This window comes from Protopterus annectens, chromosome 12.part0, assembly GCF_019279795.1.
Source record: "Protopterus annectens isolate FY-2018-M chromosome 12.part0, PAN1.0, whole genome shotgun sequence".
NCBI classification, from domain to species: domain Eukaryota; kingdom Metazoa; phylum Chordata; order Ceratodontiformes; family Protopteridae; genus Protopterus; species Protopterus annectens.
This window is the reverse complement of record NC_056746.1, coordinates 283832612-283850366: the sequence shown is the minus strand read 5'-3', so window position 1 is coordinate 283850366 and position 17755 is coordinate 283832612. Positions and strand designations below refer to the sequence as shown.

The window sequence follows — 17755 nt, the reverse complement described above, 5'->3', positions numbered from 1 at the left end:
TAATACCTCCAGAGCACAAAAAACATGTAGCACAACTTCTTAGGCAACAGAAAGTTGAAAAGATTGTGGCCAAACTTAGGGAGCCTATAACAACAAAAATAACAAGAAATCTTGAAGAGGTACACAGATATTTCAGAAAGTTTATGAAAATTCGTACAAAGCAGAGCAATGAGAAAAATCATGATAAAACATAAATGGAAATATTTATGGAAGACTTAAATATGTCAAGGCTAGAGGCAGATGATGCTAACACTTAACAGCTAAGACAGAAGGAGATGAGAAAAAATAGTGATGTATAACCTGTGACCCCTGTGCCCTGGCCCAGCAATCAAGGATCCTCAATCCTCACCAGTTAGGAGGAAAGGATAACAAATACACACAGTAAAGTGTAATTTCCCTTAGCACACAGAGATCAGTCAGTCTGGGGCTGGTCGCTCCCTTGGTCTCCAATAAGACTCCCCACTGGCACAGCTATAGGGTCCAGATCTCAGCCTAGTGGGCAAGCTAAAACCTCCAGCAGCTTTTCTGTCCGACCAGTGCTTTGTGTCCCTGCCCTCAAGTAGCTGACATACACACACACACACACACACACACACACACACACTTTGAGAAGAGTTTATACAACCGCACAGATACTCCTGGGGAAGGCTGGCACGGGTTCTCCAGCTGTGCCCCTTTTTCCCCAGACTAAATGGTAGTACCAGCTGCCACCACCCACTAATATTTATCAGCTACTCAAAGGCCCTTAAAAGGGTGTCCAATTATTACTGTGCAATATTATTATACAGTTGGTAGTATAGCCCAGGGCTAAAGCTATTAAAGTGGCTTTGTACAATTTACCAAAGGCATGCAAGTACTCTAAAGAGCTTAAATTATCTCTACAAAAACAGCCACAGTTGAAAGGGTTTAAAATACTTAATAACAAATAGTCAAAACACAAGACAATACTTTTTACTACACAGTGCTAGTCAAGAGTTCAGAGATCACAGAGAAATACTTAAAATAATTCAGTAGTACAGTTCTGACATCACAGAAAAACAGTCTAATCTTTCGAGTTTCTAGCTATTTCTAAGAGAAAAAACAAGTCTAAGATAAACTTACATATAGAGCAAGACAGTGCTGGTGAGTTGGATGGTCAAGACAAAAATGCTTAATGCTCTCTGATTCTCTCCATTTTAAAATCACATTTCTGGTTCACATTACATCATTCTTCACACTTCCCTGGGTTACATTACATCATTCTTCACACTTCCCTGGGTTCCCAGGCTAACAGAAACTACATTTACATTCTTCACCTCTGGGCAGAAATCAGAGCAATAAAAGACATTTATGCATGCCAATTCTGGCCATTAACTCTGGCCTTAAAACAATAGGCAGGATGCCTCACTCTAGACTTAATGACTCAGAGTTTTAACATCAAAGGGTCACAACATGCTTTACTTGATCAGTAGAGTGCACTTGTTGTTAAATATTTTCCAGTTCCACATGTAACACTATTTTTTTTATCATTTAAGACAACAAGCCTGTAGTTCACATTAATATTTACAGATGACAGAATTACCTCCAAAATTCTATCTGGCTAGGCTGGCAGCTTTTATCAATCTTCACCCAGTTTTCACATAACCCAGGGAAAGTCTCCATGAATAGATGGTACTCCTGCACAAGTTTGGGAACTAAGAGGGAAGAAAGTGATAAATATCTGCAAGATTTTGTTTTAACAGTATTTAAAATTAGGGGAATCATCAACATACTAGAACAAAGCTGCTGTGGCTATAATACCTAAAGATGGTACAGACCCATCAGATCCAGTTTCATATTGGCCCATTTCAATTTTAAGCCATCATTACAAAGTGTTTATGTCTAGAATGGCTAAAAGAATGGCAAAGGTGTTGCCAAAATTGATCGATATGGATCAATGTTGTACTGTGGAGGGAAGGCAAACATTTGGCAACATTAATATTATAATGCTGATCTACAGGAAAGCATAATGCAAACAAATACCACTGTTGTTTGTGGGTCTTGATGAAGAGAAAGCATTAGACAGAGTAAGCTGAGATTACATCAGTAAGGCAATGGAAGCATTCACATTCCGTTACAATAATATGGTTAATTAGGAGAATACAAGAGGAATTGGGGCAAAAAGCTAAGTAGGAGGGTTCATCTCTAATAAGTTGTGTCTGAACAGAGGAATCAAGCAGGGGTGTCCTCTCTCCCCTTTGTTATTTTCATTATATTTAGAACCACTGGCAAAGAAAATAAGGGACTCAGAAATTTGAGGATATAATTGGCATGGTAATCAAGAAATGCTGGCTTTATTTGCAGATGATATTTTGTAGCTGATAAAAACAGAAAAGGACATCTCAGTGTTATGGAACATTCTGAGACACTTCCACGTTTTTTCAAGACATAACATTAATGAAGATAAAGCAAAGGCTATAGCTGCAAATTATGTAACCACACATGAATTGGTTCAGTAATATCCATAGTTATGGAGACATGATAAAATGAAGTACTTAGGAGTATGGGTTAAATGGGATTCTATTATGGCAGCTAAGGATATGTGGGAAGAGACTAAACAAAAGATAATACAAAAGCTGAGAAACTGGAAGATCTTGCCTATGGATATGGATAGCAAGATACAAGCAGTAAAATGTTTTAGACCCTTTAGTTTTATACACAGGCCAGGCATATTTTTATCAACTAGAGGAAAAGTTGTAATTAATAAAAAGTTGAACGACTTTACCTGGGACAGGAAGAGGGCAAGAGTCAAGTGGCATAACCTGATCCTTCCACTAGAACAAGGTGGTTTAGGATCACATGATTTAAAGGAATATTTTAGAGGTACACAGTTAAGGTTCTTGTACATAACACACACAGAAAGATACAATTCAAAGTGGAAAGGGATGATGATGAGGCAAATGGGGAAATTCAATAAATAAGGAGAGAATGGGATTTGGGATGCAGGTCCTTAAGTAGAATAACAGTCATACAGAATATTATATTCACAAAGTAGCAGAAATTATACTAAGAACTAAGCCAACATGGGAATGGAGAAAGGGGAATTTGGCAATAGGGATGACCTCAACTAGGGGTACAGGGAATAAGCAAGAGGGTACTGGAATTTACTGGAGGATGCTGTCAAAGGAAGCAATGTAATGGGAACAAACAATCAGAGAGGGAAAGGTAACTGAATGTGAAAAGGCCAAAAAGGCATTTGGACTGCAGGCTAGAAACTGCTTTATTTACCAGGGATTGATATCAAACTATAAGCAAAGAGAAAGGGATAGGGAAGTCCTAAGTGAAAGACCTGCACTGGTTGAGTTTTTAGCTGAATCTGGAACAGAAGTTGATGTTCAAAAAGGATAATTAGTAGAGCATATGAAACAATGCACAATAACTATAGGAATCAATAGAGGTAGGCCAGAAAAGACTAGGAAAAGAGATTAGGTAAGCAATTCATAAAGAAACAATGGGAGGACATATGTAGGACTTCCACATATGCAACAAAGTCTAGAAGATTTATTATTTTGCTTTTAATTGTTTGCACAGGTACTTTTTAATTCCTCAAGCAAACTCCAGAGAAACTTTCCTCAGGTAGATCGCAAATGTTAGAGGTGTGATGGGGAAGAAAGAAGTACCTGGGAGAATATGCTTTTGAAATGTAAAAAGTTGGCACACTTTAAAAATGTCTTACAGAGTACTCTATCAGGAATACTGGGTGAGCAAATGAGTGCAACTAAGGAAATTAAAATGCATTGGAGGAGGAATGAGGTTTAAAAAATGCAGAAATTAAAGAATTTACATAAGGCTGGACTGACTGCGGTGGTGGTGCTGCGGTAGCGTTGTCACCTCACAGAAAGAAGATGTCCTGTTCGATTCTCAGCTAGAGCGTCTTCTGAGTGGAGACATGCGTGAATGGGTGTACCTTCGTTGAAGGTTGTGCATCAGGGCTGGCAACTCGGCACGTAAAAATCTACTGCCAATCATTAGCGGACCGGAGTTCTGCTGTGGCGACCCCTAACCGGGAAAAGCCGAAAGACTCAACAAACAACAACATAAGGATGGACTGATTATATTGCACAGAAAAATATATGTGATGTATAACATTTGTAAATGTGAGCTTGTTAATATGGTTTGCTTACTTTTATATAAATGTTAAGTTTGCCTATGTCGCAAGAGATGATTCCATAAAGTTTTATGAAAAGTGCAGAATACAAATAGTAATGTCACAGGAAAAGAATCTGGACAGAAATAAATATATGAATTTGGCAAAGAAAAGACTTCATGGCTAGACATTTATTAGATCATAGACAAACGAAGAGTACTGATACTGATTACAAGAAGGCCCCCAGTGGTGACAGAAGAGGGCAAAAATTGACAATAGCGACAGAATTGTGGTAGCAAGGAGTTACTGTCAGGGGAGGAGGATTACACTACCATTTATTTATATTCCACTAAAGAGTATCATTACGGAGTTTAAAAGAATCTTGGAAGAAATAATACATTTTAACAGGGAATATTATTAATGGGTGGAGATTAAGGAATGGAATCTGATTTTCAACAGTGAGGATTTATCAGAGGACCTAGAAGGGAAATTATAACAAAACAGAGTAGATGTTTGAAGAAAAGTGAGAATATTTGGCACAGATGTGAATTCAGCATCAAGAACTTTGACAGAATTTACATATTCCTCATGACACAATAACTACATTAAACTGGATAGATTATACTTCACAGGTGCATGCATACTTAATTAAAAGCTTTTAAACAAACCCAATTAACATATCAGATCACTTATCTGCTAGAAAACCACGGAATTTAAGGATTGGGTAGTGGGTAATGATTTGAGAGTTAAGGAAAACTTATTTCAGAAGGGACGGACAGTGTGATAGAATGAAAATGGACTTTAAAAGCACAACAGACATAAGAAATAAAATAAAAATAAAAAGAAATTACAGAGATTGACAAAGATTTAAGTATTACAGAAGAAGAATCTCACAGAGCAAAAAGGGAAGCAACTACAGAGTGCTAAAGGAAAATAAGGAATTATCTATATGATACGCATAAGGGTAGAAAAGTTGCTGTTAAAGCAACTATACTGAGTACTCTAGAGTGAAAACATACAGTAAGTTAACCAACAGAAAGTGTAGAGAGTTATAGTCAAACTTAACGAGCACATGAAAACAACAATAACCAGTGATCCTACAGAGGTACTTGATATATTTCTGAAATTCTTCTAAAATCTGTTTAAAGCTGAAGAATGGGGAGGCCAAGAAAATGCACAAATGGAGATATTCTTGGAATACTTAGTGATGCCAATGCTAGAGGATGATGGAGCTCAACAGTTAATACCCAAGATAGAAAGAAATAAAAGAAAAACAGTGACACAGAAATCAATCAACAGAGAAACTGGAGGGAATAGATGGTATTCCTGTTGAAATTTGAAAGTTAGTCGAGAAGAAAGTGATAAAGATCTGGAAGGGTTTAAAGTATTATAAAAGGGGGCAGAAAAACAGTATCCTGGAAGAAAGTAATGCTGGCTGTATTATCAAAATGAGCGTTAAAAAAAAAACTTGAGTTCCAACTTCATACAAGTCCATTTTATTTTGAACCATGACCATACAGTGATGACCATCAGCTCAGAGAATGGCAAAGATATTACCAAAAACTGATAGATATAGGTCAATGTGGTTTTATGGAGTGCATGTAAACATTTAATAACATTAACAGAACAATGACTATCTGAAAGGAAGAGGAGTGTGAGGAAAACATCTCTATTGTTGGTGAGTCTTAATGCAAGGAAAGCATTCAAAAGAGTCAGCTGGTGCTTCTGATCAGGGCAATGTCAGTATCAGTGTTCCTTGACAGAATAACATAGGTTCATAGGTTCGTACTAGGCTATCTGCCCTAGGGCATTTATAAGCCTAGCCAGAGTGTGTGTGGCTTTCGCCACCCCTTGGGATGAGAATACTACGCCCATTTAGGGTTTAGTTTACTATGCCTCTGACTAGTAGTGACACAGAGATGACCCCCGGGGTAAACCTACGATCTCCCATCCACTCGTCAAGATTTGTCTTGAAGAGAGTTAGTGAGGGGCTCTGCCTAACATGGACTGGGATTCTGTTCCAGAGTGTAGGGAGCCTCTGGGTAATGAATCTGTCCCTCCAGCACGTCCTATTTATTTCTGTGTTGAGGTTCAAATCTCTTGCTCTCGTGGCTCTGATGGATTTGGATTTTCTGAGGTGGAGCATGTCCATTAATTCCGGATTGGACATGGCCTTGTACGTCAGGCATAGATCACCTCTGAGTAGGCGGTATGCGACTGAATAGAGCTGGAGTTCCTTCAGCCGGGCAGCATATGACATATGTTTGAGACCCTTTATCCTCTTGGTGAGGAACTTTTGGGGTCTTTCCAACTGCTGCAGGTGTCGGGTAATATACATCCCAAATGGGGCATTGTACTCAATCATGGGCCTGATAAGAGAAGAGTACAGGGGCACAATGACCTCTCTTGATCTAGATGTGAATCCCTTCATGATAAGGTGGACAATATAGAAGGTCTTCCTAACCACCTTGGCAATGTGAGTGTCAAATGAGAGGTTACTGTCAACTTGGGTCCCTATGTCCCTGATTACCTCTTCCGTACTTAATGGATTACCACCTATGTGGTAATTTGTGGGGACCTTGTTTTTCCCAAAGGGTATGACCATACATTTTTTGGCGTTCAGTTTAAGGCCATGGCTCTGGCACCAATAATCCATTTCTATCACACATGATTAATAAGGAAGACATATGATGGGTCAGAGACACGAATTTGAATGAGAAGGCTTCTCTCGGACTGGTTGTGCTTGAACAGAGGAATCAGACAGGGATGTCATAGGTTCATAGATAAGTATTAGGCTAGGTGCCCCTATGGGCCATTTTAAGCCTAGCCAATTTCCCTGAAAGTTGAGAATCATACCCTGTAATTTGTGTACACGAGATAAATACCTTTGCCATTATGCCAATGAACTTTGTTATCAGAGGAATTTTCACTGATTTTGTAACATTTGCACATTATTGTTTAACAGCTTCTCCTCTGAGCATATTTCTTCTATCTTCATTAAATGTTGATATGTAACCAGGCTGTTCACTTGAAGAATCACTGGTCATGAACCCCTCTGACTTGTATCCACATCTTGTGATACTAAAAAATCATTCACTAGATTAATGAACGTTTTCGGATGTTTTCCTGCCTATAGCTTCATACCACAGCTATATCATTCTAATAACTTTTGTTGGCAAAACTACCTAACAGATATTAGGCACAACTTTTGCATGATAGTATAAACAAAAATAAATATTATTTAATGATAGCATTCAAATTTGATGCGGAAGGCTGGTTGAAATGCAAATCTTACTTTGCAACAGTGACCATTCATTGTACCCATTTTTTTTTTTTTAGTTTTAAGCGATTCATAATGACACTTACACTTTTCACTCTCTGCAGTTCATAGGTAGGTATTAGGCTATTGGCACAAGGGCCTAAGTAAGCCTAGCCAACAAGGTTCCCTGTCTTACGCCACCCAAGAAAGTTATTTTCCTGTGCCCCTGTCGTGCAGAGCCACAGAAGTGATCCCCGGGGTGTATTTCCTATTTCCCATCCACTTATCAAGATTTTTCTTGAAGAGTGCTAAGGTGGAATTTTGCTGGACATAGATGGGTAGCTTGTTCCAGAGTATGGGAAGTCTCTGGGACAGGAATCTATCCCTCCAGCATGCCCTGTTTATTGTGGTGACAAGGTTTAGGCTCCTAGAGCGTGTAGCTCGGAGGGATTGGGATTTCGTTAGGTGTAGCATGTCCAACAGCTCTGGGTTTGACATAGCTTTATATGTTAGGCAGAGATCACCACGGAGTAGGTGATATATTATGGAGTAAAGCTGGAGTTTTTTGAGACTGTCAGTGTAGGGCATTTGTTTGAGGCCAGTAATTCTCTTTGTGAGGTACTTCTGTGGCCTTTCCAGCTGCTGCAGTCGTCTTGTGAGGTACATTCCAAAAGGGGCATTGTACTCTATAATGGGTCTAAATAGAGTGTTGAGTAGAAGGGAACAATGACCTCTTTTTTCCTAGATGAGAACCCTTTTGTGATGAGGTGTGCCACATAGAAGGATTTCCTGACTACTGTGGCGATGTGATTATCAAAGGAGAGACTACTGTCCACCTGGGTCCTCAGGTCCCTTATCACACATTTGGCGTTAAGTAGACTGCAGCCTATGTGGTAGTTCATGGGTACAGAGTTTTTACCAAAGGGGCGTGAACCATGAACTTTTTGCCATTGAGCTTGAGGCCATGGCTCTGACAGCAGGCATCTGTCTCAGTGAGGCCCTTCTGTAGGATGTCCACATCATTTGGGGGACTCAACTATGGCTCCTAGTTTGCAGTCATCTGCGAACTTCGTTAGCCAAAGGCCTTCTGTGTTTTCTTCCTCCTCTATTTGCTTTACATTTAGAGCCAATGGCAAAAGAAAACAATGGATGCAAAAATTCAAGCATATAACTGGAGTGAAAATCAAAAAAAGTTGGCCTTCTTTGTAGACGGTATTCTGTACTTGATAAATCCAGAAAAGACCATGTTCATGTTTTAGAGCATTTTAAGACCGTTCCAAGAATTTTTTAGCATACAAAGTAATCTACCATGGTAAACTATGCACCCATGCATGAACATTACCCATACTCAGGGAGTGTGCCACACACCCACCTACTGCAATGTCTTCCCTGGTAAGCTCAGACCACAAAATGGTCTCCTTTGAAGTAAAAATAAAACCTGGACCCCCAGCTAACCCTGGAATATTCACAAACTACTCTAAGGCTAACTTCCTGATATTAAGTGATCATCTTCTTCTTCTTTCGGCTGCTCCCGTTAGGGGTCACCACAGCAGATCACCTGTTTCCATTTCTTCCTGTCCTCTGCATCTTGCTCTGTCACATCAACCACCTGCATGTCCTGTCTCACCACATCCATAAACCTTATCTTAGGCCTTGCTCTTTTCCTGTTACCTGGCAGCTTCATCCTTAGCATCTTTTTCCCAATATACTGCATCCCTCCTCAGCACATGTCCAAACCAATGTAATCTTGCCTCTCTGGCTTTGTCTCCAAACCTTCCAACTTGGGCTGATCCTCTATTTATTTATTCCTAATCCTGGCCATCCTCGTCACACCCAGTGCAAATCTTAACATCTTCAACTCTGCCACGTCAAGCTCTGACTCCTGCCTTTTTGTCAATGCCACTGTCTCCAACCCACATAACATAGCTGGTCTCACTACCCTCTTGTAAACCTTCCTTTTCACTCTTACTGGTACTCGTCTGTCACAAATCACTCCTGACACTCTTCTCCACTCACTCCATCCTGCATGTACTTCTCTTCTTCACCTCTCTTCCACACTCACCATTACTCTGAACTGTGTTGATCCCAAGTACTTAAACTCATCCACCTTCGCCACCTCTACTCCCTGCATCCTCACCATTCCTCTATCCTCCCTCTCATTCACACACATGTATTCTGTCTTAGTCCTGCTGACCTTCATTCCTCTTCTCTCTAGAGCATATCTCCACCTCTCCAGGGTCTCCTCCATCTGTTCCCTACTCTCACTATAGATCACAATGTCATCTGCAAACATCACAGTCCACGGGGACTCCTGTCTGATCTCGTCTGTCAACCTATCCATCTCCATTGCAAATAAGAAAGGGCTCAGAGCTGATCCTTGATGTAATCTCATCTCCACCTTTAAAGCATCCATCACTCCCACCGCAGACCTAACCGCTGTCACACTACCCTCGTACATATCCTGGACCACCGTTACATACTCCTCTGACACTCACGACTTCCTCATACAATACCACAGCTCCTCTCTAGGCACCCTGTCATATGCTTTTTCTAAATCCACAAAGACACAATGCAACTCCTTCTGACCTTCTCTGTACGTCTCCATAAACACTCTCAGAGCAAACATCGCATCTGTAGTGCTCTTTCCAGGCATGAAACCATACTGCTAATCACTAATCATCACCTCCCTTCTTAACCTAGCTTCTACTACTCTTTCTAATAACTTCATGCTGTGACTGATCAGTTTAATCCCTCTGTAGTTACTACAGCTCTGCACATCACCCTTATTCTTAAAAATCCATTCCTCAGGCATCCTCTCAGTTTCCAAGATTTCATTAAACAATCTAGTTAAAAACTCTACTGCCATTTCACCTAAACACCTCCATGCTTCCACAGGCATCTCATCTGGACCAACAGCCTTTCCGTTCTTCATCCTCTTTATAGCTATCCTTACTTCCTCCTTGCTAATCCACTGCACTTCATGATTCACTATCCGCACATCATCCAACCTTCTCTCCCTCTCATTCTCTTCATTCATCAACCCCTCAAAGTACTCTTTCCATCTGCTCAACACACTCTCCTCGCTTGTGAGTACATTTCCCTCATTATCCTTTATCACCCTTACCTGCTGCACATCTTTACTAGCACGGTCTCTCTGTCTAGCCAATCGGTTACAGGTCCTTTTCTCCTTCCTTAGTGTCCAACCTTTTATACAACTCTTCATACACCTTATCCTTCGCCACCTCTCTCTTTGCCATGCACCTCATCTCCTTATACTCTTGTCTACTTTCTTCATCTCTTTGACAATCCCACTTCTTTGCCAACCTCTTCCTCTATATACTCTCCTGTACTTCTTCATTCCACCACCAGGTCTCCTTGTCCTCTTTCCGCTTTCCAGATGTCACACCAAGCACCTTTCTAGCCATCTTTCTTACTAGCTCTGATGTAGCTACCCAGCTATTCAGTAACTCTTCACTGCCACCCAGTGCCTGTGTCAACTCTTCCCTGAACATCACCTCACAATTACCCTTTTTCAATTTCCACCATTTGATCCTTGGTGCTGCCCTCACACTCATCTTCCTCTTCTTGATCACCAATGTCATCCTACAAACCACCATCCTATGCTGCCTAACTACACTTTCCCCTGCCACCACTTTACAGTTTCCAGTCTCCTTCAGACTAGCCCTTCTACATAAGATATAATCCACCTGTGTGCATCTTCCTCCACTCTTGTATGTCACCCTATGCTCCTCCCTCTTGTTAAATGTGTATTCTTCACAGCCATGTCCATCCTTTTCGCAAAATCCACTACCATCTGACCTTCTGCATTCCTTTGCTTAACACCATACCTACCCATCACTTCCTCATCCCCTCTGTTCCCTTCACCAACATGCCCATTGAAATCTGCTCCAATCGCCAGTCTCTCACCCTTGGGTACAGTCATCACCACTTCATCCAACTCACTCCAAAATGTTTCTTTCTCATCCATCTCACACCCAACTTGTGGAGCATATGCACTAACATTCATCATTACACCATCAATTTCCAGCTTCATAAACATCACTCTGTCCGACACTCTTAGCATACTGTTCCTTCAGGACAATGCCTATGCCATTTCTCCTCCTATCCACACCATGATAAAACTATTTGAAACTGCCTCCGCTACACCTAGCCTTGTTCCCCTTCCATCTGGTCTCTTGCACACATAATATACCAACCTTCCTTCGGTCCATCATATCAGCTTGCTCTCTCCCTATACCAGTCATACTGCCAACATTCAAAGTTCTGACCCTCACTATCACAGTCCTAGCCTTTACCTGCCTTCGCGCATGCCTTCCCCTCTCTTCTCCTCCTTTGGCCAACAGCAGCCCAATTTACGCCAGCACCCTGTTGGCCAACAGTACTGGTGGCGGTCGTTGTTAACCCGGGCCTCGACCGATCCGATATGTATTTCTGTACTGTTGTCTGCATGTATGACATTAAGTGATTACCTGGCAAAATTTCAAGCCCCCATAAACCCTGAGAAAACTGCTCCGTATGCAGAACTGCTCAGAGAAACCCTATACACACATGTTAATAGCTACTTAAAGGAAGCTGTACCCACCAGGAACAAGTACAGAACTAACTCACAAAACAAGCCACCCTGGTGAAATCACAAAATCAATAGGGTGTATAAGAGAAGGAAGAAAATCAGGGCAAAAATTAGGAGGTGCAGCACCCAAAAGGATAAAATCACTCTCAAACTAAACAAACAACTCAGAGACAAGGACAACCACCAGGCATTCTTTGGCTATCTCTGTAACCTCAAAAGGACAATGCACAATTGTGTGCAGAGCTCATTGCAAATGGAGCCACCTATACGGAGCTAGAAGATATAGCAAACTTACTGGCCAACAAATTCATCTCCAACTTTATTCCTCCCTCCCGCTCAACCATCCCTCAGTAAATACCATCAAATACAATTCCTCCTGCTGTCACTAGGGAACAGATCCTTAATGTTCTCTCAAAGGCCAAGAACAATGCATCGATGGGCCAGGACAATATTCCAGAATGTCTTATAAACAGCAAGAAAAATTACCTATCAGGCCCTCTGGAATTGCTATTTAACAGTAACTTCCAAACAGGGTTTGTGCCTCATGAATGGAGAACAGCAACAGTCATTCTTCTGCACAAAGGTGGGCCATCCACAGACCCTGGAAACTACAGACCCATAATTCTCACTAGTCTTGTATACAAAGCCATGGAAAGAATTATCATGGAAATGATCAATAATGATACAGTAACCCACCAGACACTGGACCCATCCCAGTTTGGCTTTGTCAAGGGCAGGTCATGCCTACTCAACGTGGTGAACTTCTTTGAGAAGTTCACCAAAGCAATGGATAACGGCAAAATGTTTCACACTGCCTACCTTGACCTGACCAAGGCATTTTACATAATACCCCCACCCCCACTCAGGCATGGTTGACAAACTCAAGAGGTTAGGTACAAACCCGTGCGTCACCGGTGGACAACCAACTGGCTCACAGACGGGACTCGGGAAGTTAGAATTGAGGAGTCCAACTCCACAAAGACGCCAGTCACAAGTAAAGTCCCTCAGGGATCAGTCTTTGGACCACTCCTTTTTGGCATTTACTTCTCTGAAGTCAAGGCCAATGTCAGTAGTCTCTGGCTGACTAAATATGCAGATGACTATAAATTAGGAGTGGTCACTGAACCCACACCAACACAAATGTTCTCCATGAAGGGCTGATACAGACAAACAACTCGTGTCAGAGACGTGGACTAAAACTAAAGCAAAGAAATGCATAATAGTATCCTTTGGGAAGTCATCCACCCCTGGTAACTATCATATTGACAACACACCCCTTAGAGTTGACCCAGTAGTCAGGGACTTAGGAATGCACATAGACAGTAATCTAGTCTTTGACCATCACATGTCTACAGTAGTGAGAAAATCAGACTATGTTGCACAACTTATGAACAAGGGTATGGCATCTAGGGCCAAGGAACAAATTGTTGTAGTGTATTCTGCATTCATCAGACCTACTGTTGAGTACAATGCTCCCTTTGGTATGTACCTAACCAGGCATATCCAACAAATGGACATCAAGAGAAGTTCCTCACTGAAAGAATACAGGGTGTAAGTAAAATGTCCTACGCAGACCGCCTCAAAGCCCTATCCCTGCATCATCTCCTATAGGCTATTGAGCGGAGATCTATGCATGGCATACAGGGCATTGTTAGACCCCACTCTGATGGACCTCCCGCATATCCACAAAACAAAAAGCACCAGAATTACCCACTTTAATGGCTTAAACCTTGCCTGTCATATGAATAGGACCTGCAGAGTTCCTCCCTAACCCAATTCAAGTGTAACTTGGAAAAATGGATGGGGAGCAGAAAAGTTCATCACTGGTTTGGCACCTATGTCTCTAATGGGTAAGGGCAATCTATAAAAGTTTAGTCTCCCAGGCTCCTGAATGTAAAAGTTTCACCTCCAAGGCCCCTGCTTACACTTATCAAGGGTACCAGAACTTGTCAGAGATTTGAGATGTATGGTTAGGCTTAAAAAGGCCCTTGTGGTTGTTAGCCTAGTAAACACCTATGAACATGATCAGGGAAGTGAAACACCCAGTGATGCCTCCTAGCAGGAAGCTGTCTTATATGGAAAGGAGTTGCTCTTTAGTGAAAAGGGAATGCTTTGCTATTAAAAGGGTAATCAATACCCTTAATTACTATTTCACAGACTGTAGCTTCTAACACATACCTGACCAGCAAGCCAACAATGGGACAGAACCTCGCTGACTACTAGGTAAGTTCTTGGCTTTGCAGCAATTTGTGCAGAGTCACCCACCAGGCTGGATCACGACAAGGTAATATTGATATCCTCTTATTCTTTCCCTACTGTGTCATTATGCAGATGTTCTGTCCCTGCGTTCTGAGCTGGGGAGGGGGTATCTGAAATGCTAGCTCTGGTCAAGGATCACAGAGAGGTCATGTTCCTCAACTGTCTGACAGCTACAAGAAAACCAGCTAGAGTAAATACAATGTTCTGAATTACCTGCCTGGCCTGAGCTTCAAAATTTCAAAACCAAGGCTACTTTGGTATGTGGGATTTACTGGTGCAGCAGACAGAAATAAATGCTACTGCAAGTTTTATTAAAGTGGAAAATAGCACTCAGAATTCTGTGCAAGCTGAAAAGAAATCCAGGGTGAAGTCATCCTAATGAAAATTTGGGAAACAGAGTTATAAGGTGCTTAGACAAAAAAGTCAGTTTAAACAACTGTTTGCAAAATGGCTGACATATTAAAGCAAGCTGAAACTGCCCAATTTTTATTTATTCCATTTGTTAACCAGGTGATGCCCGACTGGGTTAGGAGCCCGTTTTCAGTAGAGGCCGGGGAGAAAAGCTCCACAAGTAACAATATAAGAAGAGAATTATATATAAGACACAATACAGAAGATACAGGATTAGAGATAGGAAGTTCTAATACAGACACAAAACTAAGTAGACTAAAAGCAGCATGGAGAATTACAGAACACAGTCAATACATATTCAATTGCAGTCACAGTAAACCTGCAAATAACACTGAGAGGTTTCTATAGTACAGAAGTATATTTAAATAACAGTGAACAAAATATATGATCATTTATTACAGCGATGTGCTAGCCTTGAGACACACAAAAGTAACAGGATGGTGAGAAGATTATAGGTTCAAATGTACCCTTATCTTGTTGGGTAGTAAGAAACTGGTAGCATCCTGTATGCAAGGTAGCATATGTGAAAAAATTTGGAGTTGAACGTAGTAATGCAGCCTGGATGCAATTAGCATGGAGAATAGCAGGAGCACAGCCAATGATTGGATAGGTGGAGTTTTAAGAGTTTTTTGAATTCTTAATAATTAGGGTTTTGTGCGATGGGCTGAGGAAGCGTGTTCCATAGTTTGGCAAATTTGTAGGAATAGAAGTCACTGTGTTGGTTGTGGGTGTGCGTCACCTGTAGCATTAGCTTATCTGAAGATCTGAGGGCCCTTTTTCACATAGGACCATGTGGGTTTAGGTAGTTTTTTTCCTTAATAAAATCATCACTTAAAAACTGCATTTTGTGTTTACTTGGGTTATCTTTGTCTAATATTTAAATTTGTTTGATGATCTGAAACATTTAACTGCGACAAACATACAAAGAAATAAGAAATCAGGAAGGGGACAAATACTTTTTCACTGCAGTGTACCACTGTGTGTTGCTGGCACGGCCTCACTGCAGTACTGCATATCTACAATGAAAAAGCCAGTCAAAATCCAGTTTGGGCAGACCCAAGGCAGGTAGTAACCATTATGTGCAACACAATTCTAGTCAGTGAAACTCTCCAATGCCTATGTGAAGGTACAATGCCTTACAATTCAAAAGTAAGGCTCCTACTCTAATAGGACTGCTTTGGTAATTTGGACCTTACCACATTAAGGACCAATACGCAACATGTTCTAAACCCCCACAACAGAGAAGTGCTGACCCTACATAGTGGGACTCAAACATCAATAAGGATTATCCGAATGGAGCATCAGGATCTAAAATGACCACTAAGCATGTGGCATGACAGTGCTGAATTCACTCCTCTACACAAGTACCAGTGACACACAGTGTGGAAGTACTATGTAGATGCTAACATGACATATGCTGATAGAAAATGAAATTATAATCCTAGGAGACGTCAATATCAACTGGCTAGACATCTCCCACCAAAATCCCACCTCCAACATCAACCTATATACCTTCATGCAACTAATTAACAACATTAATAGACCAAACAAAACCAGTAACAGTGGTTCTATCCTGGTTTGGATATTGGTGTCCGGCCCAAATAAGACTGCATCCACAGGAACTGTATTTAATTTTTGGTACTTATTTTTACTTTCACTACTTTTAATATGTGCTATTCTTAATCAAATCTGTTTACCTGAAGCATATTTATGTAATATTGTTTGCAGATTTTACATCAAATGCTTAGTGTTTTGGATATATTTTTATGGGAGAAAGAGACAGGAAAGAATGTCCTTGTCCAAATGCAAGCTACTGGATAAATGTTTACGATGTGCTGTGCATGCACCCTGATTCTACACGTGACTGGCACCATGTGAATATCAGACACTCAATCTGCCCCCCCACCCAAAAAATTTTTTTCTAGTTCGTTCAATACTTATAAATCTTGTTGGTCATGCATCTCTGTAACTCAGCCTGGAAATGAGCGATAACCAACACCTGTCTGGGTTCATCCTACAGTAACTACTTTTCTATGTTTTTCTGTTTTGTCAAGTCAGTACCTTTATCATGGACACAACAAATGTGTACTGCACTGTTCTAAGTGTGAAATATCTTCACTGTTCCTCAGAAAACTGACTTATGCATAGCATCACAGTGTTATAATAAACCGAACTATATGTCGTCTCCTGCACTGTTCACTCAATTTGTGTTACTGTATTTCTAATTCAACTCCATATATGTCATTCCAAGTCCCGTGGAAAATGCTACTATGATGATGGCTGGTTTATCTCAAAGTTGCACAATGCACTGCATACATTCTAGTCTGCAATGGTGCTACACCTCTCTTCTGCAGTGGATCTCATTCCTTCTGAATTTCACCTCACCTGACACAGATGGATAACTGCTGCTTTGTTTTGATCAAAATGGTGACGTAGTGGAGAGTAAAATGATAACAAATTTAACAATAAAAGTTTAATAGGAAGCTTTAAACCACATTTAAAGAAAGTAAATTATTGGACTTCCAAGATGGCTGCACACAAAGTAGGAGCAAAGTACACAGGAAAGACATGGCAATTGTGGGAACAATGCATTCAGGGGAGGAATAAAGTTTAAAAGAAGGCAGGTCTTAAATGAGTTATATAATGTCTGACTGAAAATGAGTGGGTAGATTGTAAATGATGTATAATGTTTGGAACTGGGAGTCTGCCAGCATGGTTTGTTATGCAAAATGTTTGCACTTAGAATTGTGTCGGCGTGGTTAGATTTCATTTATATAAATGGATGATTGCCTATGTAATCAGTGAAGGTTTAGTAAATATGTTTCTTATTTAAAAAAAGGCAGGAATTGAATAATATATGTAATATTGCTTAGGTTATATGATGTAGAGCAATATATGGGAAGTATAATATTTGTTAATATAGTATGATTGCGTTTATATAAATGTAAATACGCCTATGTCATAAGTGATAATTCAATAAAGGTGTTAACAAAAAGAAAGTAAATTACTAATAACGTAAAACTTCAAGGCAATGGTCGCCTATGAAAGTTTCTCTGCTGTTGTGTTACTGCTTTTTAGTCAATGAGAAACCTCTTCTTACTTCTTCTTCTTTTGGCTTTTCCCAGTTAAG

General features: G+C 40.6%; 1 protein-coding gene across 1 annotated transcript in view; it reads right to left on the bottom strand.

The window, feature by feature from the left end:
• TRAP1 (TNF receptor associated protein 1) overlaps positions 1–17755 on the bottom strand; it is a 950501-nt gene that overhangs the window by 621170 nt on the left and 311576 nt on the right. The window lies entirely within an intron of this gene.